The sequence below is a fragment of the Thermobia domestica genome, chromosome 7, assembly GCF_964235325.1.
Source record: "Thermobia domestica chromosome 7, izTheDome1.hap1.1, whole genome shotgun sequence".
Classification (NCBI taxonomy): Eukaryota; Metazoa; Arthropoda; class Insecta; order Zygentoma; family Lepismatidae; genus Thermobia; species Thermobia domestica.
In genome coordinates, this window is record NC_137460.1 from 53,216,494 (window position 1) to 53,240,816 (window position 24,323).

The following is a 24,323-nucleotide window of genomic DNA, read 5'->3' on the forward strand; positions in this document are numbered from 1 at the left end:
GAACAGCAGATTAAATAAAAGTATATAACACATAAGAACCGCACGAACTTATGCATCGACCCAATACAATTTCCTCATAAAAAAAAAAAAACTTCAAAATTCAAAATCGTTAGTAATCTGGGTTTTCTTAATGTTATCTTTATTTATTTCATTTATTAAGCATTAAATGGAATTGCTAATGGGGAAATTACATACGTTATGATATTCATTTTGCATATATTGTAGCTCTGAATTTATCATTTTATAAACTGAACCAGAAATGATTTTAGGGGCTGGCTCAAAGTTGGATACTTCTCCGTAGTTAATAAAAAGTTCCCCAACCGAGACCATTATCTTGCATCGTGCGTTACCTGCATTTTACGCCCCCTGATGCGTGAGGTCCTGGTGCGATCCCAGCTCGCGCCAAATGGGCTTTGTGATGAACAAACACCGTGTGTCTGGGGTTTCTTGAAATTCTGTTTTCTTCCACTTTCTTAATTCCACATTTTCCTTTGCTGTCTCTCTTAACCTAGGAAAATAATCGTGGGACGTCCAACTAAAAATATCATACCTATGTATTAAAACTACCCCCCGTCCGGTAGATATTTTCTGAAATTATCAGTGTATGGAATAATACTGTTTACGCCCCATCGAATAACCATTTCCTCTTATATGTCTTTTAGATTCTCAAAAACAATCCACTACAGGGCACGCCGTAACGTGACAACGAGGCAATATGTCCTTTGACATTTTATTTTTTCTTTGAATGTATATTTATCATTATTTTTTCTGTATTTTTGTTTTATCAACATATTTGTGATATACAAGAGTTCATTTTTTTATTTCATGTTGCTCAAAATTTCATGTTGCACTACTACTACTACTACTACTACTACAACTACTACCAATAATAATAATAATAATAATAATTCTTTTCCTGCTAAAAAATGTATTACAAAACTTACACGTTTCTACGCAAATTTAAATTTGTTTAGCAATTCGCATCGCTATGTTTTTTTTTTTAGAGGAGTACGCAGCTTTTTTCTAATGTTCTTAAATTAACCATTATTACCAAAAAAAACAACAAAATACAAAATAAAATTAGCATGGTTCTTTAAATTTTCATGTCATAAAACTAATTTATAAAAATTGTTCTGTAGCCTGTAATTTGTTTCGAGTATCTATGTAATAAATGTGATTTCTCCTACTGGTGAACGTCATATGGACCGTTCAGAGCACAAGAGAATCAAATCCAATCACCAAAATTGTGAGAAAGAAAGTTTGCATGGTACTCTTAAGTACACTGAAAAGTTTATTATTATTATTATTATTATTATTATTATTATTATTATTATTATTATTATTATTATTATTATTATTATATGTCAACAATGAGTTCGATAATTATTTACTGCAACAAGACTTAAATGCAGTAAACACGTGGTGTAGAAATAATTTTCTAAAAATTAATGATAAGAAAAAAAATTTATGACATACACCAATAAAACTCAATATTATGTCAGTAAATATGAGGTCAATGGTGTACAAATTGAGAAAGTAAGCATTATTAAAGACCTAGGTATTACATTTGACAGTCAGTTAAAGTTTTCTAATCATATAAATTCTATTGTACAAGGTGCCAGAAGGATAATAGGTTTTATTTTTAAACAGTGGCCTGTATTTCAAAGAGATAAAACGTATGTATTTCTATATAAATTACTTGTAAGACCAAAATTAGAATTTGGTTCGGTAATTTGGAACAGCATTTCTAAAATTTTGACAAACAAGATTGAATCTGTGCAAAAATGTTTTATTCGACTTCTATGTTTTAAAATGAAAATGAGCTATTACTCACATAGTTATGAATATTGGACTGATTATTGGGGTTTAGAAAGCCTTATGAATAGACGAAAAAATTTCGACAGAGTATGCATGCAAAAAATACTAGATAACATTTATATCAGTGAATATTGTTTACAAAACATAGATTTTAAAGTGCCAAACCATAGCATAAGAAATACCATGATTTTAGTTCCTCTGAATTGGAAATGTGAAATTTTAAAAAGATTGACATATTCTTTAAGATCATTTTAGACTTATTGTATCAAACAATGTGAAAGTTTTATGTGATCTGACTGATAGTTTTTAATCAATGACGTTTAGAAACATTAAGCCAAATGTAATTTTATGACTGCTGTTCTTAGCTTCTTCTTGTTTTAGATGGATGGAAAACTTGATAAGTTTTACTGCGTTGACAAGGAATTATTTCTGCTTAGCTGACTTTTAGCTACATTGTGTTTTATATTAGTACCCTTCTTTTTATTGTTTTCTTTCTTATTATTCATTTTTTAGTAGTATTATTATTTCAACGTTTACTCTGATACCAAGTGCTGTATTTTTGCCAAAAGCTGTTCGCGTCACTAAAATAAAGATTATTATTATTATTATTATTATTATTATTATTATTATTATTATTATTATTATTATTATTATTATTATTATTATTATTATTATTATTATTATTATGAGACCGGATGTTTAGGCATTAAAACCCTGGAATATAGATAGGCAAATGGGCACTAAAATGTAACTCGAAACAATGAAGATACATACTCAATACAACTAACCTCTTCACGGATATGGCATCAAATGATGTCATATATTTATCGAGAAAAAAAAATAATATTCTGAAGCACTTCTTTTTACTTACCTTCAGTTCGCACTCTTCTTCGTGAAAAAATTTGGACTATTTTCTCGATAAATATGTGGCATCATTTGATGCCATATTCGTGAAGAGGTTAAAAAATAAATTCTAGTCATAGATAATGTTCAAAGAATATAGAAATATACCTGTTTGTTAACATCATCTTTTACTGCAGGAATGCAAGTAATCACTCGCCCGGGGCAAGTGGTTTATCGTTGCGGAGGAGTTTTTAATATAACTATTATTTATTTCAAACTGTAAAGACTGGGATGTGGGCTAGTAGCTTTTTTCTTGGGCTAGTAAAATTTTGTTGCTTATTTGCATCACTGTTTTACTGTATATATAAAAAGGAAGCTTGACATTATTCCGTGTATATTTGGTAAATACATTCTCTACACACTTTATTCTACACAACCAAAATTTTATACACTTATCAGTATATACAGCAGTTCAAAGTTTTGCAGCACTTTATCTGTACACATAGCAGTCCAATATTTTATGGCATCTTATCACTACAAACAGCACTTATATTTGTTGGAAGAGGCAGAATCCTCTCTTGAAATACTAAATCATATTCCCCCATGAAGAAAATGCATAGAATAGGTAATATTAGGCACTAAAGGAATTATTTAGGCAGGAATTGACGAAATAGGCAAAGTAGGCAGAATAAAATTGACTTAAATTGAAACTATAACTCCCATATAAACTTTAAAAGGTTATTTTTGACCATATCTTTAATATTACAAATAATAATAATAATAATAACCGTTATTTACAATATCTGAACATAAATCTTTTAAGCTCTAAGCTCTGAAAGGAGTTTCAGATGTGCAGTGCAGTGAATGCGCCACATATTATATTATATGTGTGTGTGTGTGTGTGTTTGTGTGTGTGTGTGTGATTATCTCAGGGTTGAAAAAAAAATGTTTTTTTTTTAAAAAAAACAAAAAGAACGTTTTTTATGTTTAAAACATGTTTTTTTGTTTAAAACGTTTTAAACGTTTAAAACAAAGTACTTTATTTTAAACAAAAAAAAACATGTTTAAAATGTTTATTTTGTTTAAAACAATAATCTAAATAGGCATATATATTACATTACACTCTTAGGTATTGCTTGCCATCTATATTCAACCGCTAGATCAAATTTCGGGAACTTCCCTAATCTCGGTCCGCCCAAATGTTCAATTCCGGAGAAAGAAATCGGGATTTTCCCGATCTCCGTTCACGGAATATGTGGTTTAGTTTCTTTGTGTTACATTCTACTGGTCGTCTGCATTCTTAAGACTAAGCCATTGAGGTTTAAAGCCCTGACACAGGCAGTTGCGTCAATGGGCGTTTAAAGCTGGAAGACGGTTTTGGTACGAATTTATTCCTGAAAGATGCAGCTTTGCTGGTGTGCATTTTATGTATATGGGAGGAGGGTAAATATCCTGTTTTTTTTTTTTCAACAGTCTTTTGGGGGGCCATTCCCCCTCTTGGGGGATAGATTCATAAAAATTGTTACGTGAAGCAATGAAGTAGGCCACTACATGGTAATATCGTGTAATTGTACTTCTTGCTTATATCGGCTAGCAGGGAGGGGGCAAAGTTAGCCAATTTTTGGAGTTTGTTTTTTTTTTTTTTTTTTTTTGACGTAAATTACATTTATTTTTACAACAAATATCAATAGCTCAGCCTCTAATTAAACTAGAAAGATGATTTGGTACCAAAGTATTTTTGAGGGATGAAGCTTTCCGTCAGTTGCATTTTATGTATATAGGGGGTACATATGTACGGCCGAGAAAGGAAGGATGAAGTTTGTTTTTTAATTTTTTATCAATTTTTTTCATCAGATTTTGGCGGGTATTCCTCCTCCCTTTATGGTACATTTATAAAAATTGGTATGTGAAGCAATGAGGTAGCCCCCTACAGAATAGTAACCTGTATGTGTACTTGTTGTTTATAGAGGAAGAGGGGGTTAAATTTGATTAATTTACATTTATTTTCGGGACGGTCCCATATAACACAAGATATATTTCACTGAAGTAGTCTAGAAGCATAATTCTTGTTCGTATACATGATATGTGCAGCAAAAATGATTTGCATATAGACATGGTACTATAGTGGGGAGGGGAGAGAATGTCTAATTCAGTGAATGTTTTCTGCACATTTTTTTTTTTTTAAATATTTCCTACATAAAACGAATTCACTAAGCAATAGCAGCAATGGCTACCATTTCTTTTATTATTGTCACAAGTATGTGGCCTACACATTCATAATTTTGTCAGCGTAGGGTGACTGCAAGGGTTGCCAGGGCCCCGCAAAGTCAATATTTTCATATTTTTAATGATTTTCATGTCTGTTCTTTTTCTACGAATACGGCGGGAATTTCATGAATGTTACCTCATTGGAATTTGTGGTCTATAAGCTTTCCAATGGTGTATAACTCATGACTGTGATAATTAGGAGGGTCACCAGAGCCCCGAATGTGAAAGTCTACCATTTTGTTAAAATCCCTGACGGGCGTCTATGTGTTGTTATGCCGTAGACATTAATCATTATTAGCTACCCATGTTGCAGATAGAGATGTATCTTGAAAACTGTTTAGTTAAAATATGTCATTTGCTCCTTGTAGGCTAGTCACTGCTCTTTTCTATGAGTTGTATTGTATTTGTCAGAACATTTCTTCTAGCTTATGATGTGAGAACTCTTCATTATTATGGAAATGATAGTGATCACAAAATACGCAAGTTTTGAATTTGTGAATTTCGATCTTAGAATAGTGTATAGTGTGTTTAACCTCCGTTATTCTTGTAAATTAAGAAATGTTGAAATACTTCATTTGAATTTTTGTTGGGTTAGTTATACGCACATTTATATGCAGAATTTCGTTCAGTAATTGCTGTTATAATAAGAATATAACTCTGCTTGTAATTTACTTCATGCATAAATCCTGCGGAGGATGGGTTGTTTGTTAGAAAATTAAATTAACTTACTCAATCTGATATTTTAGTTGTTTTAAACATGTTCAACCACCATCGAAAAAAAACACGTTTAAAACAATTTGTTTAAAACGTTTAAAACAAACTGAATAAAACAACAGCCCTCGTTTTAAACATGTTTTAAACACTTGTTTTAAACATTTTGTTTTAAACTTATCAACCCTGGATTATCTTCTTGTTAGTTTCATTTATCTTAGTTTTTTCCCTTAATCTTTTGGATGTGGTAGCCGATGAAAAATTTCAAAAGTTGGTATACCTAAATCCAAAACGAGTTTGAGAATTTTCGTGACACTATTGTGTGTATGTGTGAATATTCTCTGGACAAACCTTTTGTGTAGGAAAAAAAAATCACCTGTATGTTCTCACACAATGCCATTTAAAGTACAAGAAAAAGAGGACAAACGCACAGGTTGTTCTTTTCTTTCATATACGTTACGTTTCCCTTCTTTCGTGCCAGAGAACTCTTCATTTTATTTTGTCACGCAAACGATCTTCTTAGATTAAGAAGAATGTCCACAATTTCGGATAGTATAGCAAACATGTTGTTCGAAAATAACAGTTTGATAACATGAAAATCTGAACAATCAAGGAAATTATTGATAGAATAATAACAGTCATAAAATATACAGAGACAGACCCAATGACAGGAAAAAACGACGGAAGGTATGGCTAGATCCGGAGATCCCGAAAGACTTGACGGCAATACATCTACTGGGAATGTAGTTTAATGACAGTTCTATGAACCTATCCAAAGACATTGTTTTACAGAATGGCAATATAGGCTGTTAGTATGTTTTTCTTTTCCTAGCTTGTGGAGAATACACAAATGACAACCATTAACTCACTAGGTACAGATCTATTGGAATGAACGATTGGACTAGCCAATATTATAGCTTTTTGACAAAAGCACTATTTCAGTGACTGAAATACTAGTATAGGAATAAACAAACTCATTCAAGCAGGGGCGCCCAAAGAAAATTTTCTAGGGGGGGAGGCATCTCCATGGTTGCTATAGTACGTCTTGTGTTTCTGGTATTTAATATACCGTACGTGGTTGCTATATTACATATACATTTTCGTGAGCCAGGGGCGCTGGCCTAACTGCCGCCCCTTCGGGAGCCCATGCCTACAAGTACTTCAATACATCTATAACACAGAAAATATGAATAAATACCTTTACACTAACAATTTTTCTACACTCTACACAGCGCTTCTCAAACTGTGGTCAATGCACCACAAGTAGTCCATAGCTACGTTCAAGCTCTATATCGTCTGTTCTGCAAGGGTGAAACGCCGCGCCGTTCAACTTTCAGTTGTCGGTACTGCGAGAAATGTTTTCTACCGAATAAACCCCAGCAGACACGAATATAGCGAGGAATGAATGAAGGACTTTAATTTTATTATTATTATTTTTTTTTAAAGCATACCGGTGTAGTAGTATGTGCTCAAAACATTTTTGGAACAAATGCTTTCTAGGGTAACAAGAGTAGGGCGATTCGTATAACATTCTAATTAATAAAAGTGATCCCACTTGAAAAAAGTTTGAGAAACTCTGCTCTACAAGAAATGGTTCACCAACTAACTTCTGATTCACACTGTTTGTATGAATACCTTTTACCCTCTAACTTATTACTAACCAACCCAAATATGTGTAATAGAAGGTATGAGTTAATGGTTACGCATTAATGAACTAGATATACACTATCCGCAGAAGCCAAAGTAATTTTGAACTGTCAATTGATCTTAATTAAAGTTATACAGAATTGACAAGTGACATCGTTCATACAGAACATATTGTCCTAAGATGCCCTTCCTTGAATCAAAATATCATTCCGGCATTCGCTAAATGCAACTGAAGGAAGTTCTAAGAAAATTACTTTAAAGTCTGTTTATGAAAGATTCGTAAAATAATTCAACAGAAAATACTCTCTTCAAGTCTCGGATTTGATTCCACGAAGGTAAGTATTGTAGCTAACAAACAAATGTTGCTGATTTCCTGCGAGTATTTCCGTTTCCTGTAACTTCGTTAGCTAGTTCTAATAACGGTAAAACTAAAAAATTTACCTATATTTTCCGTAAGTTCGTTAGCCCTGAACTCGAGATTTGCCTGATAAATTTATACAGGTACAATTGAAATAAGATTTTTATCACCAAGATAGATTCTGAGATACTTGCAGTTCTCATGTGACCGTTAGCTCAACGTATGAATTTTAGAAATGCTTATTATGACGTTGAATGAAAATGTTGATTGTAATTTAACTAATTAAACTCTATGGCTTATGGAACACATTCACAAAAGCTCTCCATTGGCTTCTGTCCTTAACCAATTGGATTGAATGAAGAATAAATGTCTAAGCAAACAAATTATAAACTGAGAGGCCGCGGTGGTTCAGTGGTAAAGTGCTCACTTCTGTTTATGGAACCCTTGGTTCGATCTTAGCTCCCGTCAAGTGGGTTTTGTGATAGGCAAACACCATGTGGATGAGCTTTATCGGGATTTTCCTCGTTTCCTCCCACTTTCTTTCTTTCATTCATTCATTATCATCATCATCATTGTCTCCTTTTGCTTCGGAGCATAATCCTGGGACATTAAATTTAAAGAAAGAAAAAAAACACCAGACCTCCTAGTTATGAAACAAAGAGACTATCTCGCTTTATTCACATTTAACATTCTAGAAAATACGGAGTACATTTTAAGGGATTATTTTTGCGTAGGTTCGTACGAAGACGTAGACAGTTAATTAAAGAACTCGTTTGCTCCTCTTTTCGTTGATTGCTCATAACTGCCTTTTCTATGCTCTTGATGCTGTTTGGTATCTATCACAGGAAATTACTTCAGAAGGTCAATGGTAATGTTCATCACTTCCTTTGCTTGTAAAATACTCAGCTTCTAACTCGTTGTTAGCTACTGGTACGGAAGATATCAGGAAACAGTTTGAATAACCTTCTTTGATTTTGCACTTCCGACATGTTTTAGCTGGAGCTGACCTAGATTTGAAACAAGAAACCAATTCACTAGCATACTATAACGACTTTTTCTCTTTTCATTTTTTTTTAATTCATTTTCTTAACATTTTTGTTTTTAAAGCGCATGTATATTGAATCAGTGAGAGGAAATGGAATTTTAATTCTGTTTCGTGCACACTACATATTGTTCCGAGCTTGCTGAAAGTCCCTGTTCTAAAAATGAATCTGAGTTTTCACACATACACTAAAATGAATCTGAGTACAAACAAAATACTTAACGGAAGGAGAAAATCAATTTCAAAATCCTGCATTTGAGGGTTTTTTTTTTTTTTTCAAGGAAAAGAAAACAACCCATGTTTACATGTCAAGAACAAGAGTTTACAATACAATGACCTTTTAACTGTTTTCTATTTAACAGAATGATTCATTGTGAACACTCTACAAGAGCTGAAGTAACTTTAAACATTGACTACAATTTGAGTGGGTGTTTTGAAAATTATTAACGCAATACATTTCGCAACTGATTATGATTGAAACATGTTAAGTGTTCCACATATCATTATTATCAAACAAACGAGTGAAAATAATTATAATCAATAGTCAGAAACATCCTTCTTATTAAGCATTTCAGAAGAATAGAAATACATATATATTTTATCATACTCCAGTTATATTTTAATTGCGGGTTGATATTTCGGATTTAGGAATTAGATTTCTGAGCTTTCGGTATCTATGGCTACGTTTGCCCGTCACGTATGAGGGAAGACATCCTTCGACGATCATACTATCCGAGGAAATAGAAGGAAGCGGCCTGGGATCTTTATGTTAGGTACCATTCCGGCACTTGCTTGGTGTGAATGAGGAAAACCCAGGAAAATCTCACTCAGGGTGGCTGGCCTGGAAAAGCTTTTACACTTTTTTGACCGAGTGTCCCTAACGGGAATCGAACTTTGGACCCTCCCACCAAAGACGAGAACGTGAACGACTTACGCTACGCGGGGTCATTGGATATTTCGGAATAAGCATACAGTCTATGGAATGTTCAAAGAAGAAAATGATCTTACGTTTAATTCAAGATAGTAGTGTGTCCTAACAAGAAGCCCTTAGTAAGTTGGGTTTTATTCAGTGAATAGAATGTATGGATATACTAGTGAAGTCCCTGCTTGTTGCTGTGGGCAACAATGTGTTCTTCCTTGTGTACGTTTCATATAGTATTCCTCTGATCTCGAAGATTCGCTAAAAATTCGAACGTCTCGATTGGGTAGTAGGAACCACCCCACCATTTTTCACCAATTCTAGGTCAAACATCTAAAAGCGCCGACACACGTGTTCATAATTATTTTAGATGAAAAGTTCAAAAACCAAATTTCATGTCTCTAACGTTAAAGGATTCGAGATATGACCATTATTTTATTTATTTATACAAATTTCTGGGTAATACCGGCATCTCCATCTTATTATAATAATTGAAATCTCATCCGTTTTACCTGGCCACCCCATTTTGTTCCCTTCTAAGTCAAATAATGTATGTATTATTATAACAAAAGTAAGAGGGAACGCGGGGAACGTCATTCCCCCACCTCCAAAAATATATATGGTATCTCTCTCAAAATTAACAAATTATCAACCTTGACTGTACTGCCTTCTTCAAAAAAATTACCAGAAGAATTCCCTCGAGCAATTTTGTGTTCACATTGTAAATTATACCTATACATATTGTACCGTAAGTCAAAAAAATTAAAATTAAAGAAATAAAAATTAAAGTAAATTGTATCAAGTCATAAATTGTGTTATATCAATTGCAAAAGGAATAGCGAATTTGTACCTTAATTAAAGAGTGCAATTAAACTAGTGGTTGCAATTTCTTATTGTCACAAAATGACAATATTTTATTAATGAAATAATTGATTTACAATGGTAGTATTGTGGATATTTTTGTAACAATATAAATTATTTAACAGTGAGCATCCAAGAGTACTGAATTCACAACCAGACATAGTATGTCAGATTAATTGTATAGCAGATTATTATAATTTTACTCAATGCTTAACCAAACGGGAATAAGCTAAATATTTAAACATTCAAATCTGCCTGTCACTTTCAGAGACCTCCTAATATCATGTCACATGCAAAATAGACAGTTAAAATTCTCTGTAGTCATACTTTACCTTATTGCATATTTCGCTTGGTCTTGGCCGGACAATGGTCTTTCTTGCGGCATTTGTAATTTCGTATAGACCATTCCATTGCGATTCTGGATACAGGACCCAGAATGCAGAATGCAGAATCCTTTTTTACTTGCAAACTTGGTCATTTTATATGGACTATTGTCCTTGTTTACTTTAATTATTTTTCCTTTTAACTTTGCCAAAAGCCAACATAAAAATTTACAAAATCTTAGGAAAGTCCTAATTACATTTTCTGACAAAATATTGTTGTTATCTAATGATGTAAAAATAAGTATTTTTGAATTTTAATTTACCCTGAGGTTTGCTTTCATCTTTTTTCATGATTTTATCCAAATTGTTAATTACTACTGACAAGCAATGTTATTTAACTACAGGTGATTTTTGACTATTTTGCTTCTGCTTCCAACGATTTCTTGATTACAAGTACTGTCCTTGTGAGTTTTAAAAATAATGTGATACATGTATCCAAAAGTTAAAATATTACAGAAAACTTAGTTCCATCTTCACCTACCAAATTGCCATTATAATTTTTATGAAAAAATGATTTTTTAAATTCTCAGTTCATGGTTTCATTACAATATTATAAAGCCACAGATTATAATTATGTATTTTAATATCTTTTAATTGTCTGTTCCATTCAGCCTCCAAGGTAAACCTCTTTCCAAATAATGAGGGAAATCCCCCTTGAGGGTTTCTCTCCATTGTTCGGATGACTAAGTTCCGCATAAATGGAGTCAAGGTCGAGTGCGGTGAATTGAAAAGCGAAAACAAGGATGTAGAAAGCAATGTTTCCTATACTCGTGACTTGAATTGCTTATCCTTTGCTTACTAACCGGGAATACTGAGACCATAAAATATTCAAACACACATTAAGATGCAGTAATAACATCTTTCGTTAGTTTATTTCTCGCATTCTAAAACAGTCGTTCACAGTTTTACGCTATGCGCATGCTATAAGCATCGAAAACACCGCGTGTGTTTGGGATTATGCAATAAGAGAGACTTTGTACAGATAAATAAATCAAAGCTATGCATTTTTAGATTTCGGCGTAACTGCACAGAATATTAGTAGCTCCATCTACTAAACCTAATGTAAACAATCGAATTATATTCCAGGTTGAACCTGATATAAAGGTACTTTGCGTGCTCTTACTATATTTCTCTCTTAAGTTTATCATCTAATTTTGACACAAAGTTGTGTAAAACAAGTCTTATTCAACCTGGGGTACGTGATAACTTCTTAGGAAGTACCTAAAATTTAAAATGTCTAACATAGTTCTGTTACATTTATAGATAATTCTCCTGTTTATAATAAAACTGAGTTATTAAATTAATAAGCAATAAATTCTACAATTTATTTTTGGTATAGTTACCTATATTTGACTGAAAGGTACAGTCACCCACATAAGTACCTGAACCCCATAAGTAATGGAATTATAACAGACAGGGGTCCAGGTATCGTTAGTAGTATACAAAGAAAGAAAAAAAAGTTGAATGCCACTGGTGTACGATATGGACTAACAGCTGGAAGTAAGATATCTGAAACACAGTCATATTTACTGACAGTGGATCGAACCCAAGTGTGAGCACGGAAGGCGTGAACGTGAAATCTTCATTAGCTATTTGTGACGTCATCAGTAATGCGTCTATCTCCCAACTTGGTAGTCCAGCTTCGATTCCAGATGGAGGATTTTTTCTCGTTCTATACTCGTTCCACTACGACTCAGGGATTTAACTAACCTAGTCTTTGTAAAAATAGGTATCTAAGGAAACCTTTCGGTACAAAGGCATACGGAGCATGGTTCTGACTATATCATATCCTGTATGTGCCGAAATTTCCATAAGTACTTATCTTTACTTCCACCCAGCTTGGAGTTTTTACAGCAAGATTAAATCGTATTTCAGGTTGAACTTGAGGTAACCATTTTCTCACTTCAATACAAATCCATGAACTTGAAAAAATGAAAAAGAGTGGTAACGTAATACAGTAACTGTATCTAAGAAAATACTTTAAAATTCATTACAGGTGACCCATCATCTTTAATTCTGAATTTTCTTTACTGTAAAAGAAAAGTAGCTATCCAAAGTAAGACCAAGTTCTCTCTTGTATGAACAGAGGTACACACTTTGACCTAACTTTTCTCAACCTCACACACCATCAACCCGTCATCACGTTAACTAGACCTCACACAGACAGATCATCAACCCAGTACTACGCTCACTCAATCTCAGGCAAAAGTTATTTCACATTCATATGAGCCCAATATCACTTCCATCCGACCTCACTTCTGGAGGTTGCGATCGAGTAAGTGAGAGTTTCGAGCTCGCTCGTGAGGGCGAAACTCATGAGTTTGGGTTTTTTATGGTCATAAACATTTCGAATAGTTATATTCATCATATAACTTTACATGGAATTAAATTTTAGTTTCAATTAACGACTACTAATTTTCGATTATTATGTTCACGCACAAATTTTAGTTAACTTCATCAAGGAAAAATAACTTTACTATATACCTTGAAGATAATCACTTGTTATCTCTTTGAAATGAGTACTGCTGACAGTAAGTTATCACTACTTTTTCAACTTTCTTATCGAACGAACGAATAAACTTGATCTAACTCACACAAAGAAAGATCTTTACTAAAATGCAGCTGAATTTGACAAATGCTCTATTTATTCTCGTTTCAGGGAAATGATATGTCTAAAATTAGAAATGGAACAAAGAAAAATGACTGTGCAAAACATATTTTCACTAGTTTTGTACTAGGAAAGCACAGATTCTAACTTCCGGCATTGTGGTTTGATTTCGGAAATATGAAGGGAGTTCCTTGAACCTAAAAAGGGACCTTTATTTCCAAGATATTCTGTATGTAAATATCTTATGAAACAATATGATCATACCAGAACAGATAATAAAGACTGCAAGATAATAAAGATTGAAAGATGTTTTCAAAGAAAAAAATCTGCTTGTATTTCAAACTAGTATCCTTATGCATAGTCGTAAAAATTGTTCATTTGATTTTTATTTTACGTTAAACTTACGAATCAAATGGCTGCACACAATAATATTTTGTGTATAGCAAGTCAAGGCGTGGCACCATGCCAAGTATCATTCAGATTGAAGGAGTTAGGTTGAACTCGCACGCTATACAGTTTCCTTGTCATTCATTTTTCAAATGAAGCATGAAAATAAACAAACATCAATATGAAATATATAAGCTAGTAATGTAGAAAAATGGAAGTAATGTCATGAAAAATCTAATCAATTATTAATTAATGATAATTAACCATTTAAACCATGTCATTTTAAGTATTTATGATTGAAACAAAGCAGAAGAAAGTAACACAACCGTTCTCACACAAATTAAACGATGTTTCAAGCGAATATTGAATGCTGTCCACAAATATAATAAGTTGCATATGTATTTATATATTAAAAATACCTATAAAGGACAAGGTTAATGTGGGTCTATGAATTCTTTGATGAAAAGTGGGGGAAGGAAATAGGCACAAATTGGAATTTGCACATTTGCTCGTATGAAATAAAATGAGTAGAGAAAATAAAATTGCAATTAAGCATCCAAGTATAAAATGGATATCCGTTTTATCTCTTTCTAATGCTTGCATTGCCATAACAACATTAAATCCAAAGACAAGTACCGTTTATTCTTTAGAGGAAATTCAAAAGTTGGAAAAGGGAGAACGTTGAATAGCACCTTTGGCCTTATTCGTTATAACGAGTAATTCAACAGTCAACAACAATTTTATCAACATTTTGTACACGTTATATTTTGCCATCCACCCACCCATGAAGATGGGGGCTTAACTTGGACTTGAATGGCGTCAAAAGTGTCCCTCCTCATCTCAACGATCCCAAAAACTATGGATTTGTTGGTAATATAAGTCGTCCCATGTATTTATCCTCTCCTTTTATGTAAGCTCGCTAAGATTTGTTGTGTCGGTTGCATACAGGTAAGGTGTTCCTATATTTTGATCCCCCCCCCCAAAAAAAAAACATTCCTTGTAAGCGATGATAAATATTATTTATGCACACACACACATTCATGTCATTTTATTATTACTAATAAAGTTGACAAATTTCAAAGTTAAAATGTTCTTGTAATGAATGTGATCTGGCAACACTATAGGCAATCTGGCATCCTTGTGAGCAGTGCATAGAACGGTGCACAAGAAAGTGAGAGTGTATGTTACTCAAGTATAATTTAAACATAATAAACAGAGTAATTAATGTAACTATTATTTAATTAATGAGCATAACGAGCAACCTTTAAGAAGAAACCATAAATATAACGCAGTTCTCCTCAACTTTTCAATGTAAAGAAATTATGACCGAGAATGACGTTAATTTTCTATCATTAAAAGTACAGTCCGAGAGAAGAGTAAGAAATGATGACAATATAATAATTAAACAAACTTCATTCTCTGTCATTTGATGTATTTTACGACAAAGGCAAGACAAAGAACAAAGATATAGTATATTATAGACAAATGATATGACAATGAAGTAGACCTATTAGAACTGCCCAGGATGGATGATTATTTAAAAAAAAAAAACTATTGTTAATTTGCATCCTAACGAAGCAGTCTATAGCAAGTATGATAATAGAACACAAAATGACATGGATCTTGAGATATCACAAAGAAAAATCAATAAAGTTGAACTATCATCGAACAATGCAAGAAATGTTATGGCGTAAGTCAATTGCCGCTGTCAGGTTTAATGAGAGATTGATGCCTTTACCAATCAGTAATTCTTCTGTATGCTGCAAGAGTATCACAGTTCCATAATTTATCAATCCTTGCTTTAGTTCAAAACTAGAATATAAGTAGCGACCACAAATCAGAAATGTATCGGTTCATTGTATTTGCTTTTAATATTTCGCAACTTGAGAATTAACCGATATAGCCTATAACAATAAAAGTGACTATGTTTGTGACTCAATAACTTTTAATCACCCGACAGTTCTCGATAAAATTTTCAACATAGATGAGGTTCAGACCTGGAATGGTTTTTATCGTTTCACATTGACGGTGCAACTAAGGGTAGAAATATATAAAAATGATTGAAAATGACCGATATTAGTGTCAAATCCATAGCTTTCGCGATCGCTGAGACGAACTTGACACTTCCGATGCCGTTTAAATCCAAATTCAGTCTCCATTAATACTACTAAGGCGGATCGTGACATAAAAATAATTGAAAATGACCGATATTAATGTCGAATTCATAGTTTTTGGAGTCCCTAAGTTGATTGGTAGGAATAGTTTTGGTGCCCTTTATGTCCAAAATGAAAGAATTCTCCTAATGCAAAGAATGGATATTCTTCTAGTGTTTAATAAGAATCATGAAAATTATCTTATTCGTCCAGTCAAAATATTAATGATTTTAAAATTAGGATACAACCATACGCTACAACCATATTGATACAACCATACGCTATCATTACTCTTGTAAATTGCCCAGATGATCACTTTTTTTTTAACAACCAAGAATGACCGATTTAAAAACACTTCATTGTAATTATTTTATTTAAAAAAAATCATATACGTCAAAACAGTGGCTTACGATCCTTTCATAAAAGTCTGGTCATTGACTCCTTTCCATTTGATTAGTTCGCTTCGACTTTCGTGATCTATTATTAAGTGCCGTGCTCAAGTATGCAAATTATACAATAATTCCTTCACTGCTCAACAGATTCCTAGTGACTCAGTACCACCATTGAATTTTCTTATTGATTTCTATACGCAACCTTGTTGCATACTCCATGAAACACAACTACAGTATGTATAAAACACAGGAGGAATGTGTTCTACTCTACGAAATAAATACTATTCAAGATTTTTTAACATCTGTGAAATATCATAGTAGATTAAACTAGTATCAACTACTGAGAAAAGAATTGTAGGGGGTCTATTATCCTATTTTAGGAAGTAAGAACAATGATGATTTCCAAGTAGACTTTATGTGATTCCAAACACAATACCATCAAATTAAATATGCCGTTCAAATATGTATTTTTCCCTGTAAAATCGGACGAATTGACACGAGTAATATTAATATCCCTACATACCTTCCAAAAGGAAAAATCAAATAAATAAAAGATATAAATCCATTAATGAAACCAGTAGTAATTAATAAATTTACAGTCCAATAAACCACTTGATACATTTCCAATTATGGGTTTGTGTGTATTAATATACTTACTTTGGATGTGCGATTTACTAAAGTGCGTTAGTTAGCTTCAGGATCCAAAGTACAAGTATATAGGAAGTAAGGATTATATATCAGGGGCGGATTCAGGACGGACTTCTGGGAGGACGGTGGGTTGTAATACTGCTCCTTAGAGCTATTTTTAAGAGCTCCAAACTCGGAGATGGGTTTTATTTATATATAAAATAAAGTTTCCTCTTCTGGGCGGAGGCGATCGCACCCCTTGGATCCGCCCTTGATTTATATATATATGATAGGGTATACTAAGTTTAATATGAAACAGTAAACTATGTAAGGATTCAGTGGCATAAAGACATCCCTTTTCACAATCACCCGGCCTGTTGATATGAGATTTCAACATTACATTTTAAGATTTTTCAGTCAAATTTAATGTATGACTGACAATTGTTCTGCCTTTAGCTCACTACTAAATTACAGTGGTGTGACATAAGAAATGTGTGAAATAAGAAATATAGTCAATGTTAAATAAACAATAATTGATCGTTATTTTAGTATCAATCACTAGGGGAAAGTCGGATAGTATCGGACAGCGTATAGTATCGGACAGTGTATAGTTCACTATTTTCGGTACAGGATGGCGACACTCTTTAGCCGCGTATTAGTAGTTCTTTGTGAGGGAAGCGCGGTGCCAACATTCTGAGATAGTACGTTGAAAGGTTTACATGTGGTGCGACGATTTGTAGTTTTTGTGCAGTTTGTGGTTGCACGTACTTAATTTTGTCGGCTAATTACAGAAACAAAGGTAAGTGAAATATGAATTTAAGTAGTTGTACACTTTTGTTGTAGTTTTGTATCCTAATTGGCATTATATCACTGCCTACATTGCAAGACAAATTGTTTCAAGACTCTTTATTATCATGCATGTTGGTCGGGTGGTATCGGACAGGGTGTTGGCGGGCAATATCGGACAGCAATATTCGAAGTTTCAATGCGAAATCTTATAGTTCTCTCATGTTTTTCAGGTAAAAATGGACAAAAAGAGAGGTAAATGGTCAGATGAAAATATGAAAACAGCAATTGAAAAAGTGATAGCTGGTGGGATGAATACAAGAGAAGCAAGTAAGCAGTCTTCCGTCCTGAAAATCACTTTAGGTGACAGGGTATGATTTCTTTCCTTGGGAAAAGAAATTCAAGTAAAACCGCCAATGGGTAAACTTCAAAAAACTTTTACGGACGAACAAGATAAGTTACTGTATAATCTTGTCAAAGATCTGGACAGCCAGCTCATGAGTCTCAACAAGAAAGAATTTTTGAAACTAGGATTTCAGTTCGCTGAACACTTGAAACTGAACCATAAATTCAACAGAAATAAAGAACTAGCCGGGAAAGATTTTTATTATTCTTTCATGAAGAGACATCCCGATTTAAGTTTGAGGTGCGCGGAGTTCACAAGTTCGCAGCGGGCTATAGAATTCAACAAGGAGAAAGTTGGTATATTTTTTTTTGACAAACTCTTTGAACTTATGAATAAATATTCTTTTAAACCATCGAGAATTTTTAAGCTGATAAAACTGGTGTGTCAGTAGTTCACGAAAATCAGTTAAAAGTTTTGTCTATAAAAGGGAAAAAGCAGGTAGGGAAATTACATCTGGAGAAAGAGGCAAAAACGTGACAATTCTTCCGTACATAAACGCGTCAGGTGATCAATTTATCCCTCCATTATTTGGGTTCCCAAGAGTAAGAATGGACAAAGAACTTACGAAGATGCTCCCGAAGGAAGCCGTATTTGATGCTCAACCAAGCAGTTGGATCAGCAAGAAAGTCTCTGAAATTCGACGTTAAAACAAAGACTGATTGCGTAATTTGTGGGGAAATCTTTGATGAAAACTGGATACAGTGTAATTCGTGCAAAGGCTGGGCACATGAAAACTGTGCAAGTCTTGAGAGAGATGCATTTTATTATAAATGTGATATTTGCAATACAACATAACAATCTGCAATTTCTAAGGTATGTAAGAAGACATGTAAGGAATCTAAGAAGATAATAACAGATCTGTCCGATATAACCCGCCAGATTTTTATATCTTGAAAAATTAGACTTTTACATTTTTTTCAGTTTCTCTAAATTTTGTAGTAAAAGTGAAATATGGTTTATATAGTGTTATAAAGATATGTATGAGGATTGCACATATGAGGTTTTTATTTGATTTCTGATTATCATATAGTTGTTACATCACATGTTCCTTAAGTGTCCGATACTACCCGACCTTCCCCTATTATTTTATTATTGCTCGTATACATTGTAATGACCACTACTAGAGGTCTGCGCGGATGCGGATATATATCTTTTTCTGTGCGGATAGCGAAGTTGCGGATATGGCTTCATACATCTTTTTTCTACCTAAAAAGACGCTATGAAATTTGTGATGGTGGAAAGAGCATTAAGAAACATTTGTTTTGAGTTAAAAGTTTTAAAACCGGTAGAAAAATAACTAAAATCAAGTGTATTTGAAGCTTGTAAGCAAAAGTAAAAAAATAAATAAATAAATAGAAAATAATAATAATAATAATAATAATAATAATAATAATAATAATAATAATAATAATAATAATAATAATAATAATAATAATAAAGATGAAACTTAGCATACTTTGTGAGGCTCTTACATTTTACATGGGAAGGGAAGATAGAACCCTTCAAAGTGAGGCTCCTGACAGCACCCTATATCCCCCAGTCAGAGACTGTCTATTCGAAGTTATTTGCTCTTCTGATTTCAATAAAAGCGTGGTCGTGAAGCATGCAGATTGTGTTGTGTTGTTAGTTTCGTCACTTTTTTTTTTTTTTTTTTTTTTTTTAATTTAGTGCAATTGCTGGTGCTAGTGTCAGTTCGGGATATGTGCATGTGTTTGTGGTGCTGCGATTAATTTTTATTTCTTAACGGTTACTAATATTTCGTCTTTGTATTTTGAACAAATGCTCTTTTTTTTTATGAGTAAGATGAAGTTTAAAAACTTAGTGACGTGCTCTAAAATGACTTGATAAAGGGGATATCACCTACGCGGCATTATTTTGGTCCGATATCTGCATTTGAAGACCTTGGGTAAGTACATAGATTGTTCATTAATTTCTAATTTGTATCTGCACGGTTTATATTACATTTTATTTATCGTAGTTGGTATTTGATCACGAGGAAACTGATATAATGTATGGTTTCGTTTGATTCAGAAAACTACAAGAGGTAATGTATTTAAAAATATTTTCGAAATCATGACTATTATAAAATGTGTAAGTTTTATATATTTGCTACCTTATTATCTGCAGATGCGGATACAGATGCTGCGGATGCAGTATTCTGTATTCGCGCAGACCTCTAGCCATTACTGAAATTTAATGACAATGCAAAGGAATCACGATTGTTAAGATACTTTGTAATTTTATATAAATATTTTACAATTTACTCAAAAATAACAGTTCTTAAGTTCATTATTTATATTGACAGTTGATAATAGCATTATCAGTCTTTCACCTCCAACGGAAGTAATGGGGAGACTACTGTAAACTTTGATAAATCGTTAAACTATGTTTTATTCAAATACTTTTACCATTGGTAGAGAGAGAGACAAGAGACAAGTTATATTTCAGTGGTTCTCAAACTTTCCCATAACGCTGACCCTTGTTCATTCGGAATGTGATCTGCGGATCCCTTTACAATGCTATCTAAAGTTTCACATGTTATTAAATATTACCGTATATATATATATATATATATATATATATATACCGGTACTAATTAGAATTACCACTGACAAGTAAAAGATCAAGAAAAATAATGCAATAAGCAATTTATTCTAAAGCTACAACATTGTTTCCTAGTGAACGAAATTTCAATTGAAAAGACAGTAACTTTCAAGACTGAAAATCAATGTTTCTTTCCTTTTTTTTTCTTCTTCTTCTTCTTCGAGGTAATCCACTTGATAGTGTTCCCAAATGTGGGATCACTAATATGAGAAAATTCTTTGTGTTTTTCCATAATTGCATTGAAATCTGGAATAAGTTTTGCCACCATCAATCTTAGGCACGATTCCACGTTAAGACGATTTCGCTTAAGGGTTTTAATACTGAAAAGAGCAGAAAAGGTCTGCTCACATAAGAAGTGGTAGGGAAAGGTATCAAATGTTGCAATACCTTTTTAGACAACTCTTCATACTCACAGTGCACATGCAACCAAAAGCTACAAAATTCATTTTCTTTGGAAACATTTTCCCATGAAGTATTACAGGATAGTTCCAACAGTTGTTCTTGTACTGTGCTAGAGAGATTCATACCTTGTATGTCATGGATTTCTACATTACTGAAAGGATTTTCAATCCAATCATTACCAGGTTGTGGGACAGGGAAATATTTTCGAAAACTTGCAGCTAATGCTTCCAAGTGTTCTAAAGGTGTTTTGTGCATTTCCGCAGAGTTTTTTTTCACCTGAAGAGTCAATGAAATCCTTGAGAACTGAAAATGATGAATAGTTATTGTTTTGTACTTGTACTGTTAACAGCTGTAGTTTCTTAATCTTAAAAATACTTCTTGCATAACAGCTGTGAGTTCCCTTTTATTACAACACATTTCAATTTTTTAGGCGTCGTGGACCCCACGTTGAGAACCACTGTTCAACATTTAGAAAAAGAAAAGATCTGTCCAACACTTGTTGATTCTCCGTCAGTGATAGCGCGACATTAGAACTTAAATATCCTGAATATCACGAAAATGAATAGTTATTTCATTACTTCCAAGAGGGCGTGAACACACTTTCAATTTTGCCTTTCACGCCACATTTATGCATCTGCTTATTTTCTATTAATGTATTTTCTGTCTTTTTAATATTTTCTTTTCAGCAGTTCCGTAGCAAAGTTCCTCTTCCTCTTCCTTTTCCTGTTTTTATGGTTGCTAGATCGATCAGATCATTCACCTCAAAAACTTCCTTCACGGGATGAAATTTTAATGCAGTTTTCCTTGTCATCAAAAATGAACTCGAAAACATGCTATTGAAGTGCTTGCTTCAGATATTCACTTTTTACCTTCGTGTTTTTTTTTTTCTGTATTCTTTCGATGACATTTGTTTTCAGAAAAATTTAAGAGAGAAATTCAGAGGGAACAGGATGAAGTACATGCTATAGCGATACAGAGCAACGTGAAAGAGAATTGTAGACTGGTTATAAAATCCGTGCTAAGTGCCAAAATGAAAAAGTTGAGTAAAAAGTCCAGATTTCACTTCAGAATCGGTGGGACATATACCCACGCGCATTCTTCTTGCGATTACGAGAACTCCTTCCACAGTTAATACTGGATAGCCTGTTGTTTAATGAGCAGTATTAGGCACATATGCAACATCTTAACTTTAAACTGAACTTTTCCATTTTTGGCACTTAGCACCGATTTTATTTTCAGTCTACAATTGTATTTCTTCTGTTTAAATGAAGTATGTGAGCTCAGCTAGATCTGTCTTCGTTTCGCAAACAATTGTGGTACTTCAGCTGCTTCCACACAATTAACTGGAAGAATTGTAGCAAGTGGGGCACGAACTGGATGCCCACAATATACTCTCCTCTTTCCAGTAAAACCTGAATTCAAATAATCATTTTAAAAACCTTAGAAACAATGTTTTTCTAAAATACATTAAAAAGGACTTTTTGTGGAGTTTTGATGGAGTACAATGAAGAAATGAGACTGAGACTAAAATTATTGGATGCTTTTTCTAAGATTTTATGAACAGTGGCGGATTTAGTTCGGGGTCGAGGGGCTTAGCCCCCAGTGATAAATAATAATTTAATCTATTATTATTATTATTATTATTATTATTATTATTATTATTATTATTATTTTTGGAAGTTTATAGTAATCTCATGATATACCTACCATAGTCTGGATTCTGGCCCCCCTTCCTTCCTTCCCAGTTTTCACCTTCTAGACGCTCCCAATGTTTTTAGTCAGCCCCATTTGAACATTTTATCACTCTCTTTTAGTGCATTTAATAAAAACATTGCTTTTAATTTTTTTTTAATAATTTTTTACTGTTACTATTATTTTTCTGTGTTTATTTAATATTCTCCAATTGATTTTTTTACGCCTAACTTCCTTAATAAACACACACACACATATCTAATGTCAGGTCCGTCGAGAGCCAACTCGGGTCCCGGTATAAAAACTGGCAAACTATAACATATTTACTAGTTACATTACTAGAGTTACACTTCGTAATTTACAAAACAACTTTCTTGCTTTCCTGCTTACAAATGTATCTATGGTATTACTAAAGTTTACCTGAGTAGATTAAAGTAGATTCCATTATAAGTCTCCAAGTCGTATAATTTTCGTTGAGTAATCAATGACAGAAGGACGTTCTTTATTCTTGCCAGTGCACTAAATGATCTTTCAGCCTCCGCCACAGACACTGGTAGAGCACACACACACACACACACACACACACACACACACACACAAAAAAAAAAAAAATACGAAGAGCAATAGTAAGAATAACATTCCCCCCCCCCCCCCAAAAAAAAAATGCTGACTAGTTTTTGAACAAGAATTGTGTTGAGCAACTGAAATGGTGTCAGAGCAACACTGAAGTTGGCAGATTGAATCGCTTGTAGATAAATCATTTCATTAATGATATTATCTGATACATCATCGCTGTATAGTTCTAACCACGTTCTTACTTTTCCCTCAAATTTATCATTGCTCAACGTTGGATACTTCCACAAGAAATCAAATTTCGTGTTTAGATCATGTATTGCCTTATAGTGGCTTTAACGTTAACTGTAACACAATCCAGAATAATTAAAAAAAAAAGTTTGGAAATTTCTTCGGGGTTTGTTCTTGTTCTTCAACAGTTCCGTCTGTTAAACGTTTCCCAGAAAAGCACGTAATCAAGAAATCAGAAGTCGTTCCTAGATTTCTGCTCCCAAGTTTACATTTTTGCAAAATGTTTTCCCATTTACTGCGTAGTAGTATTAGATCTTACTGTAACAATAGTAATTGTCCACCCATGTTGTCCAGCTATTGTTGGATCAAGACTTAAATGAATACTAGATGAGTTGATGTTTGGATAATTCCTGTATCTCTCCCTTACCTTTTTATAAGCAATAACTTTCCTCATTTAAACCCTGAGGTTCTCCATAACAGCTTTGTTTGTTCTTCTAATTACTCTTTACGCAACGTGACTGCCGGAGAATCTCATTAGTCCACGATAAGTGTTATTGTTTGTTAAAATTCCTTTTTTACCTAATTAAGTATTATCTTATATATATAATTGCT

General features: G+C 33.3%; 1 protein-coding gene and 1 long non-coding RNA gene across 5 annotated transcripts in view; both read right to left on the reverse strand.

Annotated features, from left to right (window-relative positions):
• Ctl2 (Choline transporter-like 2) overlaps window positions 1-24,323 on the reverse strand; it is a 259,790-nt gene that overhangs the window by 92,998 nt on the left and 142,469 nt on the right. The window lies entirely within an intron of this gene.
• LOC145688872 (uncharacterized) lies at window positions 8,270-11,390 on the reverse strand. The gene is made up of 2 exons (XR_014132007.1): window positions 10,800-11,390; window positions 8,270-8,652 (listed from the first exon to the last, which is right to left on the reverse strand). It is a non-coding gene; the product is annotated as an uncharacterized LOC145688872 (long non-coding RNA).